Consider the following 20,932-nt stretch of genomic DNA (forward strand, 5'->3'; position numbering starts at 1 on the left):
TTAGCAAGGATAATGTGTTACTGTCCCGTTGCAACTGTCAGCTCGAATAACCACCGTACTCAACACAAAACTCTTCTGTAGAATGAAAGTGACAATGTTTAGAAAATATGGCAATCCTGACCTCTATTGGTTATATCATTATAAGAGCCTGTAGTACAGTGGACTGAAGCACTGTTATTAACATCTTATTAACATCTGCTGCTTGCAATTACTGCAGGTTCAAATCTCACCAGGCTCAAGGTTGACTCAGCCTTCCATCCTTTCAAAGGTAGGTGAAATGAGGACCCATTGTGGGGGCAATATGCTGACTTTGTATAAATATACAGAAGGATGAAGGCTATTGCTTAACGCATTTTAAGCTGCCCTGAGTCTCCGGAGAAGGGCAGCATATAAATTAAAGCAAATGTAAAAAAAAATATATCGCCTCAAAATAATTTTTAGCGCCCATAAAAGAGAAGATTCGCAGTGCTTTACAGGCCTCTCTAAATGGTTTACAGAGTCAGCCCCCAACAATTTAGGTCCTCGTTTTACCCACCTCAGAAGGATGGAAGGCTGAATCAACCTTGATAGAACCATTGAGGATGGATGGAAGCTAGAGAAGGCAAATAATCCCCAAAATATGGATGTGGGCATATAAGGAGGGAGGGAGGAAGAGGGAGAGAAGGAGGGAGATGGAAAGCAGGGGAGGGAGGGAGGAAGGGAGAGAGAGTAGTAGGGAGGAAGAGAAGGAGTGAGAAACAGAGGGAAATAGAATGGGGGAGGGAGGGAGGGAGAGAGGGAAGAAGGGAAGAAGAGGGAGAGAAGGAGGGAGAAAGAGAGGGAGATGGAAAGGGGGATAGAGGGAGGGAGGGAGGGAGAGAAGGAAGGAGGGAGAAAGAGAGTGGGGATGGAATGGGGGAGGGAGGGAGATGCAGGAGGAGAGAAAAGAGGAAGGAAGGAAGGGAGAGAGGGAAGGAGGGAGAAAGAGAAAGAGGTAAAAACGAGAAAGAGATGGAGAAAAATTGCGTTCGAATTTGAATTGAATCCAAATTAGTCATTTCTCCCTGCATTTGAATGCCTATGCCTCTTCCAAACTGGTACCTTCATTTCTGCTTCTCTGCTCCTTTCATCTGCAGACTGACTGCAACATGAACAGGAAGCTCAAGAGTCGATGCAACCTCTAATGATGCTTGAAGAGAGTCAAGAAGGACAGAGTTTTTGTCTTCCTTCCCCATTGTATGGAACGACTGTGCCACCCACTCCCTGTGTGTACAGAACAGTAATAGATGGCTTCATCTTCAGCCATGACCCCTGTTATGGTCAGGGACATGACATTCCCTGCCTTGGACCCAGAGAACCTGGCTGGAACATCAGAAGGTTTGACACTGGTATCGTGAACCAAGAGCTGGGGTGATTTGCCTGGTTGTTGCTGCACCCACCATGGGTAATTGTTGTCAGTGATAATTCCAGTAGAGTATCTGCAAGATATGGTGACCGTCCCACCAAGAGGCACCGATTCTGGGTCCTTCAGGCTTTGCAGCTGCTGAAGGCTGAGATCTGCAAGGGAACAGAGCAAAGAACTGCTTATTTAAGGGACAACGGAGAAGCCATGGCCACCATTTTGGAGAAGACACAGCTTCTCTCATCCACCAACTCCATGTAGCTCACCAAGGGTGGCAAGGAATATGGCCAGAAAGAACATGCTGCTTATTCTGGAGAGATACAATATGTTCATCTTCTTGGTGCGAAATAATTGCCTCTTGGGTCAACTCAGTTGTTCTTAAATCCCCAGAGGTTAAAAAAAATCAGTTCCCTCATGCAAATCTCTTGCCCCTTTATTTTCTGTCTCTGAGTGGTGGAACAACCACAAGAGAGAGGCACTTGCACCTGCTAGACAGATTGTGTCTCTGAAGGGCCTTCTAAATTGTATCTGCTACACACATTGCTGGGTTCAAAGAGATGGTGGGAGAAATGTTTGTTATAATTAAGAATGAACACAGTTGAGACCCAGAAACTAACTCCAAAGCAAACGAATTTTTTTTTGGAATGTAGATCTTCTGATAAAGGGCAGAATGTTGTAGGAAGTTAGCACCCACCCCTCTCCTGGAAGAGTGAAATATTTTAGGAAATATGAAAAAGGCAGAATATTATATTTCCCTGGGATAAGCATGTTTTGAAGCAGCTCCCACCTTCCTGCCCCCCACCTTTGTCAATGGGCCATTAAGGCCTGGGCCAGTCTATTCTACATAACAAAGATCTACCTCCTTCAGGCAGAGCCATAGTAGGAATTGCCAAAGATCCAACAAAGATAGCCCTCTACACCAGCGTTTCTCAACCTTGGTAGCTTGAAGATGGGTGGACTTCAACTCTCAGAATCCCCCAGCCAGCAGAGCTGGCTGGGGGATTCTGGGAGTTGAAGTCCATCCATCTTCAAGCTACCAAGGTTGAGAAACACTGCTCTACACAATAGCAGCAGAAACTCACCACATGTGACCTGGGAAGCACATGTGGCCATCAGCCAGCAAGGCCCCCACCCCCTGGAAGTCTGACAACCAATCAGGATACTCTTTCGGGGCCCCAAGAAATGCAGGACCAGAGAGAGCATAAAAACCCGAGGATTTACTGTATCTGCCCCTTTTCTGTTCAGGAACTCAAGCCATGCGATCCTGTCCACCATTAAACCATCTTTCCAAGCAGTCTCCATGTTTCCAGTGTCTGTTTCCCCACTTGGAGCAGAACCTAGAAGGATATTTCTTCCAACAATGTCTTTCCTTAGTCTCCAGTCAAGTTGTTCTAGGTCAAATCTTCAAGGAGAAGCTTGGAACGAATCCTTGGATTCCTCCATATATTTTGGAGGACTGGTATTTCTGATTTAGATGACCAAAGGCAAGGAATGGCAAATATTCTACAAAATGGCAATGCATGGAATAAAGTCTATCAGGATCAGAGGTAGTATTCAGCAGGTTCTGACCAGTTCTGGAGAACTGGTAGCAGAAATTTTAGGTAGTTCGGAGAGCCGGTAAATACCACCTCTGACTGGCCCCGCCCCCATCTATGCTCTGCCTCCCGAGTCCCAGCTGATCGGGAGGAAATGGGGATTTTACAGTATCCTTCCTCTGCCATGCCCACCAAGCCACGTCCACCAAGCCATGCCATGCCCACCAAGCCACGCCCACAGAACTGGTAGTAAAAAAAATTCAATCCCACCACTGATCAGGATGATGAACATCCATACCAGGGACCAGCCTCTTCTCAATCTTCATATATAATCAATTTCCTCCTACTTAAGGATTACTCTCGATAGATTTCAACCCATAGGGTCCAACTTAAATTTTCAAATCTTCTTGTCAAATAAAGGAGTCAAATAAAAATAAAATAAAAATGCCCCCCGGCCCCCAATAGTTACACTGTCTCTTTCTTTGTATAGCTGTCTTATTTTAAGTCCTCTCAGGATAATTATTTGTTTTCTCATATGTCAGAAATGTTCAGTATGCTTTGAGAATTAAGTGAATGGAACCCAGGGATGGTTGTGATGATCATTTTAATAGGAAGAACAACAGCAGCTCCTACTGGCCATTAACGTACCCACATATCCTCCTCCTCCTCCTTCTCCTCTTCATCCTCCTTCTCCAATATGAGAAGAATTCTCCTTTCTCCTTTCTGTTGTCTATTATAAAACCTCCTCCTCCTCCTCCTTCTTCTCCTTCTCCTTCTCCTCCTTCTTCTTCTTCTCCTCCTCTTCCTTCTCCTTCTCCAATATGAGAATTCTCCTTTCCCCTTTCTGTTCTCTATTATAAAACCTTCTTCTTCTTCTTCTTCTTCTTCTTCTTCTTCTTCTTCTTCTTCTTCTTCTTCTTCTTCTTCTTCTTCTTCTTCTTCTTCTTCTTCTTCTTCTTCTTCTTCTTCTCCTTCTTCTTCTTCTCCTCCTCTTCCTCTTCCTCCTCCTTCTCCAATATGAGAATTCTCCTTTCCCCTTTCTGTTCTCTATTATAAAACCTTCTTCTTCTTCTTCTTCTTCTTCTTCTTCTTCTTCTTCTTCTTCTTCTTCTTCTTCTTCTTCTTCTTCTTCTTCTTCTTCTTCTTCTTCTTCTTCTCCTTCTCCTTCTCCTCCTCCTCCTCCTCCTCCTCCTCCTCCTTCTCCTTCTCGTCCGAGAAAAATGTGATACAATTGGGATAATGCTCAAATAAGGATGTGATGGAGGATGAGGCTTCCCCATGGTGATCATTCGATGATTAATACCATAAGGGTAGTTTTTGACTTACGACCACAACTGAGCCCAAAATTTATGTTGCTAAGTGAGACATTTGTTAAGTGAGTTTTGCCCCATTTCTTGCCACACTTGCTAAGCAAACCACTGCAATCATTAAGCTAGTAGCCCAGTTGTTAAAAGCTTCCTCCGTGTAAGCGTACCGAGGCTAATTAAAGGAGCTCATTTCCTGTAAGGTTTTTGTCTCACTTCTCTATCTGAAGCAAGCATTGTGCGCCCGCTTCCAGTCCAAACAGCACAGTAATATGTAGCCTCGTCTTCCACCAAGGCTCCTGTGATGGTCAGGGACATGGTGTTCCCTGACCTGGAGCCAGAGAAACGGGCAGGAATGCCCGGTTGTCTGGTACTGGTGCTGTGTATTAAGAGCCTGGGGATTTGCTCTGATTTCTGTTGGACCCATACAGGGTAATTGTTGTCGCTGATGACACCGCCATCGTATCTACAAGACGCGGTGATTGTCCCACCTGGAGCTACAAGTTCTGGATTCTTCAGGCTCTGAAGTTGCTGGATACTGGCCTCTGAAAGAGAACAGAGAATTGGGAAAATGGAAATAAACGAAACGATGCTACGCCGCAGGATGAGATCCACCATTTGCCTGCGCCTGGGAGATTCTCAGAAGGGCTATTCCCCCGATTCTATTTCTCTTACCGAAAAAAGATAGGACTAGGAAGAGAAAAAGTATCCAAGCCATGATGGAGAATTTGGGTGAACTTCCTGAAGGGAAGACTCTTGAACTGGCATCCATCAGGTCTCTCTTAAATCCCCAGGGGGTGAAGAAGGCACCTCTATATGCAAATGGGCTTTTTATTTTAAGAACGAGCAGGGTTCGTTGTACATGGGACTGAAGGTGTTTGCCTGCACCCTGTTGGCCTACAAAAGATATTGCTGAGCTTAGGGGGAAAAAAATAAGGGGGCCGGTCCTGTAACAATATAAAGTGGAACCAGAGGATCCTAAGATGGAAAGAAAGACATGGGGTGACAGGATAACAGTGTTCCAGTATCTGTCTGTCTGTCTGTCTGTCTGTCTGTCTGTCTGTCTATTTATTATTAAGTGTTGTACCTTATGATTCTTGACGAATGTATCTTTTCTTTTATGTACACTGAGAGCATATGCACCAAAGACAAATTCCTTGTGTGTCCAATCACACTTAGCCAATAAAGAATTCTTCCTTCCTTCCTTCCTTCCTTCCTTCCTTCCTTCCTTCCTTCCTTCCTTCCTTCCTTTCCTTCTTGTATATCTGTCTGTCTGTCTGTCTATCTATCTATGTCTGCCTGCCTGTCTGTCTGTCTATCTATTTATCATTAACTGTTGCACCTTATGATTCTTGATATATCTTTTCTTTTATGTACACTGGAAGCATATGCACCAAAGACAAATTCCTTGTGTGTCCAATCACACTTAACCAAGAAAGAATTCTATTCTATTCTATTCTATTCTATTCTATTCTATTCTATTCTATTCTATTCTATTCTATTCTATTCTACTCTACTCTACTCTACTCTACTCTAGTTCTTATTTCTATTCTATTCTATTCTATTCTATTCTATTCTATTCTATTCTATTCTATTCTATTCTATTCTATTCTACTCTACTCTACTCTACTCTACTCTACTCTAGTCCTTATTTCTATTCTATTCTATTCTATTCTATTCTATTCTATTCTATTCTATTCTATTCTATTCTATTCTACTCTACTCTACTCTAGTCCTTATTTCTATTCTATTCTATTCTATTCTATTCTATTCTATTCTATTCTATTCTATTCTATTCTATTCTATTCTACTCTACTCTACTCTACTCTACTCTAGTCCTTATTTCTATTCTATTCTATTCTATTCTATTCTATTCTACTCTACTCTAGTCCTTATTTCTATTCTATTCTATTCTATTCTATTCTATTCTATTCTATTCTATTCTATTCTATTCTATTCTATTCTACTCTACTCTACTCTAGTCCTTATTTCTATTCTATTCTATTCTATTCTATTCTATTCTATTCTATTCTATTCTATTCTACTCTACTCTACTCTAGTCATTATTTCTATTCTATTCTATTCTACTCTACTCTACTCTACTCTACTCTAGTCCTTATTTCTATTCTATTCTATTCTATTCTATTCTATTCTATTCTATTCTATTCTACTCTACTCTACTCTACTCTACTCTACTCTACTCTACTCTACTCTAGTCCTTATTTCTATTCTATTCTATTCATCTGCAGACTGGCTACAATATCAACAGGAAGCTCAAGAGATGTTGATCTGCTAATGACCCTTGAAGAGAGCAAAGGAAGTGAGAGTTTTTGCCTTCCTTCCCATTGCACTGAACGACTGTGCCACGAACTCCCTGGGTTCAAACAGCAGTAATAGAGGGCTTCATCTTCTGCCAGGGCCCCTCTTATGGTCAGGGACATGACATTCCCCGCCTTGGATGCAGAGAACCTGGCTGGAACATCAGACATTTTGATATTGGTGTTGTAAAATAAGAGCCGGGGTGGTTTGTCTGGATGTTGCTGGGCCCACCAAGGGTAATTGCCATCGGCGATGGTTCCAGGAGAGTATCTGCAAGATATGGTGACCGTCCCACCAAGAGGCACCGATTCTGGGTCCTTCAGGCTTTGCAGCTGCTGAAGGCTGAGATCTGCAATGGAACAGAGCAAAGAACTGCTTATTTAAGGGACAACGGAGAAGCCATGGCCACCATTTTGGAGAAGACACAGCTTCTCGCATCCACCAACTCCATGTAGCTCACCAAGGGTGGCAAGGAATATGGCCAGAAAGAACATGCTGCTTATTCTGGAGAGATACAATATGTTCATCTTCTTGGTGCGAAATAATTGCCTCTTGGGTCAACTCAGTTGTCCTTAAATCCCCAGAGGTTAAAAAAATCAGTTCCCTCATGCAAATCTCTTGCCCCTTTATTTTCTGTCTCTGAGTGGTGGAACAATCACAAGAGAGACACTTGCACCTGCTAGACAGATTCTATTCTATTCTATTCTATTCTATTCTATTCTATTCTATTCTATTCTATTCTATTCTATTCTATTCTATTCTATTCTATTCTATTCTATTCTATTCTATTCTATTCTGGGGAGATATGACACGTTCATTTTCTTGAAGCGAAAGGATCTTCTCTTGGGGTCAACCCAGTTGTTCTTAAATCCCCAGAGGCCAAAAACATCGGTTCCTTCATGCAAATCGCTTGCCCCTTTAACTTCTGTCTGTGGCTGTTGGAACCACCACAGGAGAAGCTCTGACGCCTGTTTTATTGATTCTGTGTTGGAAGGAACTTGTGCATTCTACCTTCTGCACATGACTTGCTTCAAAGAGGTGGTGGTAGAAAGGTTTGATATGAATAAGGGTGAACACAGTTGAGATTCAGAACTCTTTCCAAAGCAAATTAATTTTTTTGGGGGGAGGAGGATGTAGGATAGTTAGATCTTCTGATGATGGGTAGAGTCTGTTTTCTTAAGTCTCCAGACAAACTGTTCTAGGTCAACTCAACAATGAGAAGCTTGGGGTGATTCCAGAGTCCTCCATATATTGTGGAGTAGAAGTCTATTCCTTTTCATCTGGATGGCCAATGGCATGGAATTGTAAACGGTCTACAGGATGGAAGTTCATGGAATCAAGTCTATCAGAATGATGAACAGCTGGGCATCATTTTCTTTTCCTCATTTTTCATGTATAAACCATTGTCTTCCTACTTGGGTATTTACACTTGGCGGATTTGAACCCAGAGAGTCCAAACCTGCCATTCAAAGAGAGGAGAAAAACTCCTCCCTGATATTTACGGACTCTTTTTTTAGACCTTCTCTTAATCTACTTCCTCTCGGGATGATTATTTGTTTTCTCCTACTTCGTGTGCCAGAAATGTATGCTTTGAAACTTAAGTGCAAGAAACATAGAAGTGGTGGTTATTGTTGATGAAGTTTTGGTTGGAAAAACAGCAGCAGCCCTTACTGGTCTTTAACCTACATTCCTCCTCCACCTCTTCTTCCTCCTCCTTCTTTCTTTCTATTATCCACTATTCCTTCTCCTTCTCTTCTTCTTTCCATTCTCCTCCATTTCACCTCCTTCCTTCCCCCTCTGTCTCCTTCTTTCTCCTCCTCCGCCTCTTCCTTCCTCCCCCTCTGTCTCCCTCCTCGTCCTCTTCCTCCTCTTCCTCTGTCTATTCTCCACCACTCCTTCTCCTTCTCTTCTTTTTTCCATTCTCCTCCTCCATTTCTCCTTCCTTTCCTGTCTCCTTCTTTCTCCTCCTCATCCTCCATTTCTCCTTCTCCTCTTCCTTCCTCCCCCTCTGTCTCCCTCCTCATCCTCTTCCTCCTCTTCCTCTGTCTATTATCCACCACTCCTTCTCCTTCTCTTCTTTTTTCCATTCTCCTCCTCCTTTTCTCCTCCTTCCTTCCACCTGTCCCCTTCTTTCTCCTTCTCCTCCTCCATTTCTCCTCCTCCTCTTCCTTTCTCCTCCTCCTTCTCCTCTTTCTTTCTCCACCACTCTTTCTCCTTCTCTTCTTTTTTCCATTCTCCTCCTCCATTTCTCCTCCTCCTCCTCTTCCTTCCTCCCTATCTGTCTCCCTCCTTGTCCTCTTCTTCCTCCTTCTCGCTTTCTATTCTCCACCACTCCTTCTCTTCTTCTTTCCATCCTCCTCCTCCATTTCTCCTCCTTCCTTCCCCCTCTGTCTCTTTCATCCTCCTCTTCTTCCATTTCTCCTCCTTCTCTTCCTCCTCTGTCTCCCTCCTCCTCCTCAACTGGGCAATCATTTGACGAGGATATTATAAGGGCCTTGATTAGGGGGATGAATTAGAAGACCAACAAGGTCTTTTCCAGCATTACGATTCTATATGCTAAATCTGAAAAACACCACTCTAGTCAGGAGCCTTGATAGTACAGTGGTTTAATGCACCCTGTTATTAACACAGCTGCCTGCAATTTCTGCTGGTTCGAATCTCTCCAAGGCTCAAGGTTGACTCAGCCTTCCATCCTTTCTAAGGTAGGTGAAATGAGGACCCAGTTTGTGGGGGCAATAAGCTGTCTTTGTATAAATATGCAAAAGGATGAAGGCTATTGCTTAACGCATTGTAAGCCGCCCTGAGTCTCCGGAGAAGGGCGGCATATAAATCAAATTATATATATATATATATATATATATATATATATATATATATATATATATATATATATATATATATATATATATATATATCCCTTTCAGATTTTGACTACAATATCAACAGGAAGCTTAAGGGACAATTCAACTTGTTCAAAAAGAGCAAAGGAAGTGAGAGTTTTTGCCTTCCTTCCCCATTGCACTGAACGACTGTGTCACAAGCCTCCTGGGTTCAAAGAGCAGTAATAGAAGGCTTCATCTTCAGCCATGACCCCTGTTATGGTCAGGGACATGACATTCCCTGCCTTGGATCCAGAGAACCTGGCTGGAACATCAGAAGGTTTGACACTGGTCTGGTAAACCATGAGCCGTGGTGGCTTTCCTGGAAGTTTCTGGGCCCACCAAGGGTAATTGCCGTCAGTGATGATTCCAGTAGAGTATCTGCAAGATATGGTGACCGTCCCACCAAGAGGCACCGATTCTGGGTCCTTCAGGTTTTGCAGCTGCTGAAGGCTGAGATCTGCAAGGGAACACAGCAAAGAAATGCTTATTGAAGGGAGTACGGAGAAGCCATGGCCATCATTTTGGAGAAGACATAGCTTCTCTCATCCACTAACTCCATGTAGCTCACCAATAGTGACAAAGAATATGACCAGAAAGAACATGCTGCGTATTCTGGGGAGATGCAATACGTTCATCTTCTTAAAGCGAAAGGATCTTCTCTTGGGGTCAATCCAGTTGTTCTTAAATCCCCAGAGGCAAAAAAAAAAAAAAAATTGGTTCCTTCATGCAAATCTCTTGCCCCTTTATTTTCCGTCTCTGAGTGGTAGAACAATCACAAGAGAACCACTAGCACCTGCTAGACAGATGGTCTTCTAAATTGTATCTGCTACACATCCAAAGGAATTGGAACAGAGAGGCTTCAAATGAATAAGAACTGCAATATTTGAGAACTCAAATAAACACTCTACTAAGCTCCAGGAAATTTGAGAAGAGAAGGTGAAAATGAACATCTGGATAGACGGCTCTCACCAAGCAGAACCTTGGCTGAAGCACATGACTGTTCTCCCTATAATTTGGAAGAATGTCCTAGTAATCATTACTCCTGGCCAGAAATAGTAAGACTTGTATGGAATGACCATGATTCAGATAAGGTCCAGCAGGCCTCTGTTTCAAGCTTGATCTTCTTCTCTTCTTCACTTAATCACTAAATTTGGACTACCTGGAAATTTTGAAGACATTTCTATTCTGTGACTAGCATGGTCAGTGATTCCAGGTTAAGTTACAAACTTGTTTTGAAGCAAAAGAGATAGACTCCATACCGTTGTTTCTACTGCTTTTTTCATTCTTCCCTTTTTCTCCACCTCTTTGAGAACATTCTTTTTTCATTCCTTCTCTCCACAATTCCGTAGATCAGAAATAGATGCTTTGAGAATTGAGGATAAGAGACTCAAATTGGGGGGTTTGATTTCATAAGAAGGACAACAGCAGCATCTGCTGGTTTTCTACATCTCTCCAGCTTTGTTCAAGAACCTTCGTTGTACCCGTCTCCTAGTTCATTCTTCTCCACCTCCCTCCCTTCCCAGAAACACACAAACACACACCCAAATACACAAATGGAAAACTGTGCATCAAGGGAGGAATGATATTCATATAAAGTTATGAAGTATAGGAGATGAGCAGGACGAAACTGAGGGTGGGGTTAAATGCATCATCAGTTTGGAAACTTTACATTCCTTCAAGAAACCTAAGACCAGCTTTCCCATGAATTCTGTTGACTCTTATCTAGTTCCACTTTGGCTTGACCATTAGTAGATCAGATTTTTGTGTATAGGTAGCATGAAATAAACTTTTGGTGCTTTGAACTCAGCTCTTGTTCCTGGTTTCTTGCACACGACACAGAGAACAGAACACATGTAAAAAAAGATGTGGAGACTCTGGAAAGAGTACAGAGAAGAGCAACAAAGATGATTAGGGGATGATTGGAGGATAAAACATATGAAGAACGGTTGCAAGAACTAGGTATGTCTAGTCATGAAAAGAAGGACTAGGGGAGACATGATAGCAGCGTTCCAAAATCTCAGGGGTTGCCCCAAAGAAGAGGGAGTCAAGCTCTTCTCCAAAGCACCTGAGGGCAGGATAAGAAGCAATGGGTGGAAACTAATCAAGGAGAGAAGCAACCTAGAACTAAGGAGAAACTTCCTGACAGTGAGAACAATTAATCAGTGGAACAACTTGCCTCCAGAAGTTGTGGATGCTCCAACACTGGAAGTTTTTAAAGAAGATGTTGGATAACCATTTGTCTGACGTGAAGTAGGGTTTCCTGCCTAAGCAGGGGGTTGGACTAGAAGATCTCCAAGGTCCCTTCTAACTCTGTTATTCTATTCTATTCTATTCTATTCTATTCTATTCTATTCTATTCTATTCTATTCTATTCTATTCTATTCTATTCTATTCTACATAATTGTGACAGTAATAGACCCACTGGCAGGGACAAACAATCAGACCACAGGTTCTGTGGTCAAACTAGTTCAAACTAGCTACTTTATTGTTGTATGCCTATTTCATAGGAATCTCCCTAGACTGGCAGTTTTTGCCTAGGAAAAGTCTAGATAAAGCTGTTTTTTTGTATTTTGTGATAAAGACCGTAACCCTAACCCTAACCCTTTGAAAAGGTGGCTCCTAAATACAGTAGAATTAGGAGAAATAATCAAGTGCAGATAGTTATCGGCTTACAGACATTCATTTAGTGACCGTTTAAAGTTACCAGAGCACTGAAAAAAGTGATTTACGACTGTCACGCTTCATGACCATGGGAGCATTCCCATGGTCATATGATCAAAATTTGAGCGCCGAGCATCTGACATGTATTATTGACAGTTGCAGTGGGACTTTCTGACAAGCAAACTCCATGGGGATTCCAGATTCACTTAACAACTATGTTACTAACTTAACTGCAGTGATTCACTTAACAACTTTAGCAAGAAAGGGCACAAAAATACGGGCAAAGTGTCAGCACTAGAGTAAATTTGAGACGACCTCGAAACCTGACACAAAGCTCATTTAATGACTATCTTGCTTAACAAGGGAAATTTTGGTCCCAGTTCAGGGGTGAAATGCTCCCGGTTCGGACCAGATCGCCCGATCCAGTAGCGATGGAGGCGAGTGGTTCGGAGAACCGGTAGCAAAAATCCCTCCCCACCCCCATGCCCAGCTGAGTTTCTACAACCTCTTCGGCTGAAAAAAATGCTTTTAAAAGTTTTTTAAAAAGCCTCTGATGATTGCGTATCTCAGCTGGGATCGTCAGAGGCTTTTAAAAGCATTTTTTCTACAACCTCTGAAGAGGTTAAAAAAGCCTCTGCGATCAGGCAACTCAGCTTGGATCGTCAGAGGCATTTAAAAGAAAAAAAGCCTCTGCCAATCAGGCAACTCAGCTGGAATTGCCAGAGCCTTTTGAAAGCATTTTTTTACAACCTCTTCTGAGGTTGTAGAAAAAATGGTTTTAAAAGTTAAAAAAAAAAATTGGCCACGCCCACCCAGTCACATTACCCACCACCAAGCCACGCCCACAGAACCGGTAGTAACAAATTTTAGATTTCACCACTGTCCCAGTTGTATTGTAGGTATATATGTTTCAGGAACAATGTTCAATGCTTTGTATGTTCACCACTTCACCTGCAGATGCCTGATGGGCTGTGATGAGCGAAAGGTTTTTGTCTCAGTTCCCCATAAAGATCAATCACTGTGTGCCCAGTAAGTTTGTAGTCCCATGTGCTACAATAATAAACAGCATCGTCTTCCACTTGAACTCCATTGATCACTAGATTCCAGAGGTTCTGGGAGCCATCAGGGGAAACGCTGAATCTCTCTGGGACTCCTTCTCCCCTACCTTGATCAGTGCTGGTATAATAGTGGTACAGAAACCGTGGGACGCCACCTGGTTTCTGTTGGTACCACCTGGCTCTCTCACTGTTAATGGTGTAGCCACTGTTCATTTGACAAGGGATGTTAAATGTTAATCCTGGAGATGCAGACATGGAGGCTGGTTGAGTTAACGTCAGCTGGGACTCCGAACCTGCAAGCAAATAAAAATGAGGAACTATGTTAGCGTGTCTTCTGGATGGATCTTGATGGAACAGACAAGCATCTTCTCCCTCCTTCTAAAACCTTCAACCAATGGTCTGGACTCACCTGAGAAGAACCATCCCAGGAATAGAACAGAGTAGGCCCACAACATTGTCAGAGGGATGTGCATTCTGTTGGGTACTCCTGCCTCTCTTTCCTTCCGAATGCCTTATATTGAATCCCATGGAGGCAAATTCTCCACTTGTTATGCAAATATCAGCTGAACTATATTCGGTTCTCCGTTGCACCCTTGTGATGTCACAGGGAGGACTCTGGGAGGACTTAGATTTAAGTTCCAGGATACTTATATTGCTTGGATTCCAAAGAAAGGAAATATTGCACAACAAAGGAGAAAGGAGGAGAGGGATAGTGGGAGGGAGAAGAATGGAAGAAAGGGGAAGGAGGGATAGGATAGGTGACAAGAGCAGGAGAGAAGGCGAGAAAGGGGGAAAAGAGAGGAGGAGTGGGGGAGAGGAAGGGGGAGGAGAGGAGGAGGAAGGAAGTAGAAGAGGAGAGGAAGAAGAGAGGGGAAAGAAGGAAGAAGAAGGAGGTTTGTTGTGAAAAGAGGGAAAACCCCCAAATCTCACTCCTGGCTGCCCCTGCCTGCCACACCCCTCCCAGGAATCCCCACGCAGCCCGTTTTGGATGCACGTAAATGCAGGGAGGGCAAAATTGGCCTATTGGAAGTTTGGAAAGGCCAGAAACAGGGCCATTTCTGGCCTCCAGAGGGCCCCTGGAGCCTGGGGAGGCTGTTTTCGCCCACCCGGAGGCTCAAGGAAAACCTCCTGAGCCCGGGGAGGACAAAAACACGTCCTCCCCCCACCGTAATGCAGGAGGCCGACTAGGTCACGCCCACAATGGCCACCTAGCAACCGGACAGAGAACCCCTTGCTAAAATTTTTGAAGCCCACTCCTGAGTGTAGGCCATCTCTGGAATGCCTGAAATTCTTGATTCTTTAAAATGGCCTAAAACATTCACCTACAGTCTCTTTCATTACTGTCTTCCTTGGAGTAAGAATACCCCAAACTTCTGAACTTGGTTCAATTCCCTGCTGTGAGGTTTTTATCTCATTTCCCCATCCTAATGAACAGCTGTGCAACTCGCTGCCTCCCCAAATAACACAATAATAAGTCGCATCGTCTTCCAGATGGCTTTCAGTGATGATCAGGGACATGGTGTTTGCTGACTTTGAACCGGAGAAGCGGGCAGGGGTGCCACTGGCCCTGGAACCTGTGGCATACATTACGAGCCGTGGAACTTCTTCTGACTTCTGCTGGATCCACAGAGGGTAATTGTTATCTGTGATGATTCCAGCACTGTAGCTACACGACAAAACGACTGTTTCTCCTGGAGCTACCAACTCTGGATCTTTCAGGTTCTTCAGCTGCTGGACACTGAGATCTGAAAGAGATTATGAAAGGGGGGGAAAAGAATGGAAGTAGATCACAGAGGAAAATACTGAATGATTCTATGCTTGACACCAGAGCAGGTCATTCGAGGTCTGTAAGGTTCATCCCTCCCTTGGAGTAATGAAAAATCTCTCACTGAAGGAGGAAAGGATGGTGACGAGGAGACGGACCCAAGCCATGATGGAAAGATAATCTTCTGGAAGGACAGGAATCACTAACTGGTCTTCTCCAAGACCCACTTAAACCCCTCTGCAAATACTTCATGCAAATCAATTGCTTTTTAAAGTCCAGGCTGTGGGTGAGGAGATGCGTAAAATGAGCAAATGGCTTTTTGCTGCCCCCTTTTGGATGGAGGTGGAGATGGATTATTTATAATATCTATTGCAATACCACTTACACTTACATAACACTCCATAGTGCTTTGCAGTAATCTCAGCATATTATCCCCAACAATCTGGGTCCTCATTTTACCAACCATGGAAGGATGGAAGGCTGACTCAACGTTGAGTCGGTCAGGATCGGGCTCCTGACTGCGGGCAGAGTTTGCCTGCAATATTGCATTCTAACCACTGTGCCACCACACTGCCTCACCGATGACCACAAAATTAGGATAACCTGTGCCATGACTTTATTGCACAAAGTACATACCGTGTTTCTCCGAAAATAAGACCCTGTCTTATATTTTTTTGAACCCTGAAATAAGCGCTTGGCCTTATTGCCATGCACTCAAATGCCCAATTGGGGCTTTTTATCCCCCTTATTATCAGGGGATGTCTTAGTTTGGGGGAAACAGAGTAATTATATAATTAAGAGGCAAGACATACCAGTAGCTATACAAGTACATTTTGAATCATTTATGTGAGGATGTCACAAGAGGATGTCAAGAAGAAGACAAGAGGATGTCAAGAGGGAAAGGACACACGGTCCTTTCCCTCTTGAGAATGCTAGTGTGTGTGCATAAAATGCACAACAGAATAACAGAGATGGGAGGGACCTTTGAGGTCTTCTAGTCCAGCCCTCTGCTCAAGCATGAGACCCGATAGCATGCTGGACCAATGGCTGGCCAATCTCTTCTTGAAAACCTTGAGTGATGGTGCACCCTCAACCTCCAGAGACAAGCAGTTCCTCTGATTAATTGCCCTCACTAATATGAAAAGAATTAACTTGGTTAGCGAATTAATTAACCATGCAGTAAGAACAGTATGAATGCCTATGTTTCTATCTGTGTTTGTATGGTTCTTTTTGTACATGTGTGTGCATGTATATATGGACAGGGTGTCTTAGAACCAAGGAGTCCCAGAATAATTAGCTAGCCTGCTGAATATTCTTCAGAGATGCATTCTCATTTCTTTTTTTTTTTCCCCTTTGGCACATGATTGTGGACAGGATCCAGCCGCAGGCCACCAGAATGCCATGTCCTAATAACCATAGCAATAGCACTTAGACTTATATACCGCTTCACAGTGCTTTACAACACTCTCTAAGCAGTTTTACGGAGTCAGCCCATTGCTCCCAATAATCTGGGTCCTCATTTTACCCACCTCAAAAGGATGGAAGGTTGAGCCAATTTTGAGCCGGTCAGGATCGAACTGCTGACAGTGGGCAAGAGTCAGCCTGCAATACTGCATTCTAACCACTGGGCTACCACAGTTCCTAATTCTGCACCAGCTGAATATCCATTTGCTTCTTACTTTTTTACTTTGTCCTATGCTTTGTTGACATGAGTTGTGTAAGGGAGTGTTCTGATCAAATTTTGGGGCAGCATCATCAAATCGTGGCAATGGATGCTGAACAATCTCAGGCCCTTCAAGAGACTTGAAATTATTCAAAGCACCTAAAGCATTGGTGGTGTGACTTCGCTCAATAATTAGCAAGGAACGGTTGTAGAAACGGAAGTGATATATTTGGGCAAGTAAGGCCAGTGCTTTGCAATGGGGGTTCCAAATTCCAAGAGAAATAGATATGGAGAAATTGAGAATTGAGAAATAGAAGAAATAGCAAAAACAGCAAAAACAGCAAAACTATCTGCATGTTTTGGGAATTGAGTTCAGTGCTTTTTATTCCATCAAGCGGGCTTGGCCTGATCTCTTCCCTTTTTAAATATGTAAATTTTAATCTGTTTTTAAATTATTGGGGTATTTTAATTTGTCTGGGCCAAATAATTTAATTTGATTTTATCGGGTTTTTAAATTTTGTGTATTTATGTATTTTATTGTTGGCTGTTCACCGCCCTGAGTCCTTCGGGAGTAGGGCGGTATACAAATCAAATAAACTAAACTAAACTAAACTAAACTTTGCAATTGGGACTCCGAACTGCAAGAGAAGTAGCAGAAATAGCAAAACTATTTCAAATAGCAAAACTCAAGGAGACTTGAAATTATTCAAAGCACCTAAAGCATTGATGGTGTGACTTCGCTCAATAATTAGCAACGAACGGTTGTAGAAACGGAACTGTGATGCATTTTGGCACTTAAGCCCACTGCTTTGCAAAGGGGGTTCCGAATTGCAAGAGAAATAGCAGAAATAGCAAAACTATCTGCCTATGTTTTGGGAATTGAGTTCAGTGCTTTGTATCTTCACCACTTCACCTGCAGATGCCTGATGGGCTGTGACGAGCAAAAGGTTTTTGTCTCAGTTCCCCATAAAGATCAATCACTGTGCACCCGGTAAGTTTGTAGTCCCATGAGGCACAATAATAAACAGCATCGTCTTCCACCTGAACTCCATTGATCACGAGATTCCAGAGGTTCTGGGAGCCATCAGGGGAAACGCTGAATCTCTCTGGGACTCCTTGTCCCCTGCCTTGATCAGTGCTGGTATAATAGTGGTACAGAAACCGTGGGACGCCTCCTGGTTTCTGCTGGAGCCACCTGGCTCTCTCACTATTAATGGTGTAGCCACTGTTCATTTGACAAGGGATGTTAAACGTTAATCCCGGAGATGCAGACATGGAGGCTGGTTGAGTTAATATCATCTGGGACGCCGAACCTGCAAGCAAATAAAAATGAGGAACTATGTTAGCGTGTCTTCTGGATGGATCTTGATGGAACAGACAAGCATCTTCTCCCTCCCTTGAAAACCTTCAACCAATGGTCTGGACTCACCTGAGAAGAACCATCCCAGGAATAGAACAGAGTAGGCCCACAACATTGTCAGAGGGATGTGCATTCTGTTGGGTACTCCTGCCTCTCTATCCTTCCAAATGCCTTATATTGAATCCCATGGAGGCAAATTCTGCACTTTTTAATGCAAATATCATCAGCTGAACTCCGTTCGGCTCTCTGCTGCACCCTTGTGATGTCACAGGAGGACTCTGGGAGGACTTAGATTTAAGTTCCAGGCTACCTAAACTGATCCACAACCACAATTCTGGGGTCATTCTTTATTGAAATAAAATAAAACTTTGTCCTAAAGTTACATTAACGGACATTGCAACCCTGGAAGCACCTTTGTCCCAGGTTTCCTTCATCACACAAAGAGGATCCCTTCTGAGATGTTGGCCATTCCCACATTCCTTCTGCAGACTCTGCACAATTGACTCTGATCTGACTATTCCCTGGCTCTTCTCTCTATTTCCCAGCATCATGTTCACATAACATTACACAATATGACTGCCTGAACAGACTACAGAGTGATAAGGACCTAGTGGACTTCCTTTGCGTTAGGTTGACCATTGTGAGAATAGACTGCTGGACAAATGAGGTCAAGGGTCCAATCCAATAGTCCCATCAAGTCATTTTTTGTATGTGTGGTCATGATCTCACATTTTTTGTAAGGTGTGGCCATGAGCTAGCGAGCTGGATGTCAACAGAGTGTCGAAACTGAATTCTCCCAACAGTCATCATCTTCATTTAATGACCCCATAATCCCTTTTGCGGGGTGAATTCTGGGCAACTGAATGGAGCTAGCAGAGTGTTTTAATGGCCGGATCCCCTCCCTGTCACCAATGAGGAATTTTGTTCAGCGGATATATTCTCATTATCCCGAGAGAGAGAAATATCAGCCTCTACCTAGGATTGAACTCACAGCCTCCTGATTGTGAGGTGAGAGCTCCACCTCGAGGCCATTGCACCACTCCTGAATTCTCCCACCTGTAAAGAGTGCATTTTAAGGAAACTTCCATCTCAGGAAGACTTGGGGTATATTTTAATATGTAGAAGATTTTTTGCAAGGCCCTCCTGATCAACAAAGTATTTCCTTTTTTCATTCCAAAATTTCCATATTTTTATTCTAAAACAAGGCAACTGCAGGCCAGATATTCTTTAAGACCTTCTCAAACACTTTAACTTCTTGATTCTTTAACATTGTTTTGCTGTGTGGTCTAAAAATATTCGCCTATGGTCTCATTCATTACGGTCTTCCTTGTAGTAAAAACAGGGGTTCTCAGGGGTTAGGAAGAACCTCTAGCTAAGATTCTGTGCAGTTCTGAGAACCCCCAAATCCCACTCCTGGCTGGCCCCATCCACCCCTCCCCACCCCTCCCAGGAGTCCCCACACAGCCCGTTTTGGATGCGGGTAAGTGCAGGACACGTACGGATGCAAGGGGAGGATAAAAAACAGGTTTACTGGAAGTTCAGGAACTCCAGAGGGCCTCCGGAGCCTGGGGAGGCCATTTTCACCCTCCTGGAGGCTCGAGGAAAGCCTCTAGAACCAATTTACTCAGTCACAGAATTTGAGGGAAAATTTTTATAAAATGTTTTATAGGTGGCATTTAGATCCTAAGAAATTGTCATGCATGTATCCTAATGTTCAACCAAAATGTTGGAGATGTGATTGTTTGGATGGTACATATTATCACATATGGCGGACTTGCAAGAAAGTGAAGGCTTTCTGGATAAAAATTTGGTGGGTTATGCAAAATGTTTTGAAGAAAAAACTCCAGTTTTCTCCTCAATTGTTTTTACTGGGCATAGTTAAGGGCTTTTCAAAGGGTGAAACAAAATTAATATTGTATATGGTGACAGCAGCTAGGTTACTGATTGGTCAATATTGGAAAAGGGATGTTTTGCCTACTGTTGAAGAATGGATTTTGAAGGTGGCCAGTTTTGCAGAAATGGCGAAGATATCAGCATACTTAAAAGACCGGACTCAAGAGACTTATGCATGGGAGTGGAAGAAATAGATAGATTATGTGCAGAATAAATACCAAACTAGGAAGTACCAGATAGCTTTTAGTTGAACGTTGTGTAGAAATGTATAGTATATAGGGGGTAGAATAGTTCAATGTTATGTAGAAATGTATAGTACACAGGGGGAAGAATAGAAGGGCGGTAAAGTACGATATAATATGATGTGGATTTGGATTTCACCTTGGGGAAGTCATGGGAGGAGGGGAGGGTTAGGGAGGGTTAGGGAGGGAAAGGGGGGGGAAATGGGAATATTTGTATTTGTAAAACTTTTCCAATAAAAAAAGAAAAGAAAAGAAAAGAAAGCCTCTAGAACCCGGGGAGGGCAAAAAAGCCCCTCCTCCATGGTGCAGGAGACTGACTAAGCCACGGCCACCCAGCAACCAGGCAGAGAACCCCTTGCTAAAGTTTTTGAAGCCCACTCCTGAGTAAGAATACTCCAAACTTCTGAACCTGGTTCAATTCCCTGCTGTGAGGGTTTTATCTCAGTTCCCCGTCCTAATGAACAGCTGTGCGACCCGCTGCCTCCCCAAACAACACAATAATAAGTCGCATCGTCTTCCAGCTGGCTTTCAGTGATGATCAGGGACATGGTGTTTGCTGACTTTGAACCGGAGAAGCGGGCAGGAGTGCCACTGGCCCTGGTGCCGGTGGCATACATTACGAGCCGTGGAACTTCTTCTGACTTCTGCTGGATCCACAGAGGGGCATTGTCGTTTGTGATGCTACCAGCACTGTAGCTACACGACAAAACGACTGTTTCTCCTGGAGCTACCAACTCTGGATCTTTCAGGTTCTTCAGCTGCTGGACACTGAGATCTGAAAGAGATTATGAAAGAGGGGGGAAAGAATGGAAGTAGACCACAGAGGAAAATAAGAAACGATTCTATGCTTGACACCAGAGTAGGTCATT

The 20,932-nt window shown here is 43.3% G+C and overlaps 1 protein-coding gene across 1 annotated transcript in view; it reads right to left on the reverse strand.

Annotated features, from left to right (window-relative positions):
- Positions 1-20,932, reverse strand: part of LOC139322104 (immunoglobulin lambda-1 light chain-like) — a 526,174-nt gene that overhangs the window by 429,621 nt on the left and 75,621 nt on the right. The window lies entirely within an intron of this gene.

The sequence above is a fragment of the Pituophis catenifer genome, unplaced genomic scaffold, assembly GCF_029215685.1.
Source record: "Pituophis catenifer annectens isolate HBS135680 unplaced genomic scaffold, rPitCat1.0.hap2 SCAF_10, whole genome shotgun sequence".
Lineage (NCBI taxonomy): Eukaryota > Metazoa > Chordata > Lepidosauria > Squamata > Colubridae > Pituophis > Pituophis catenifer.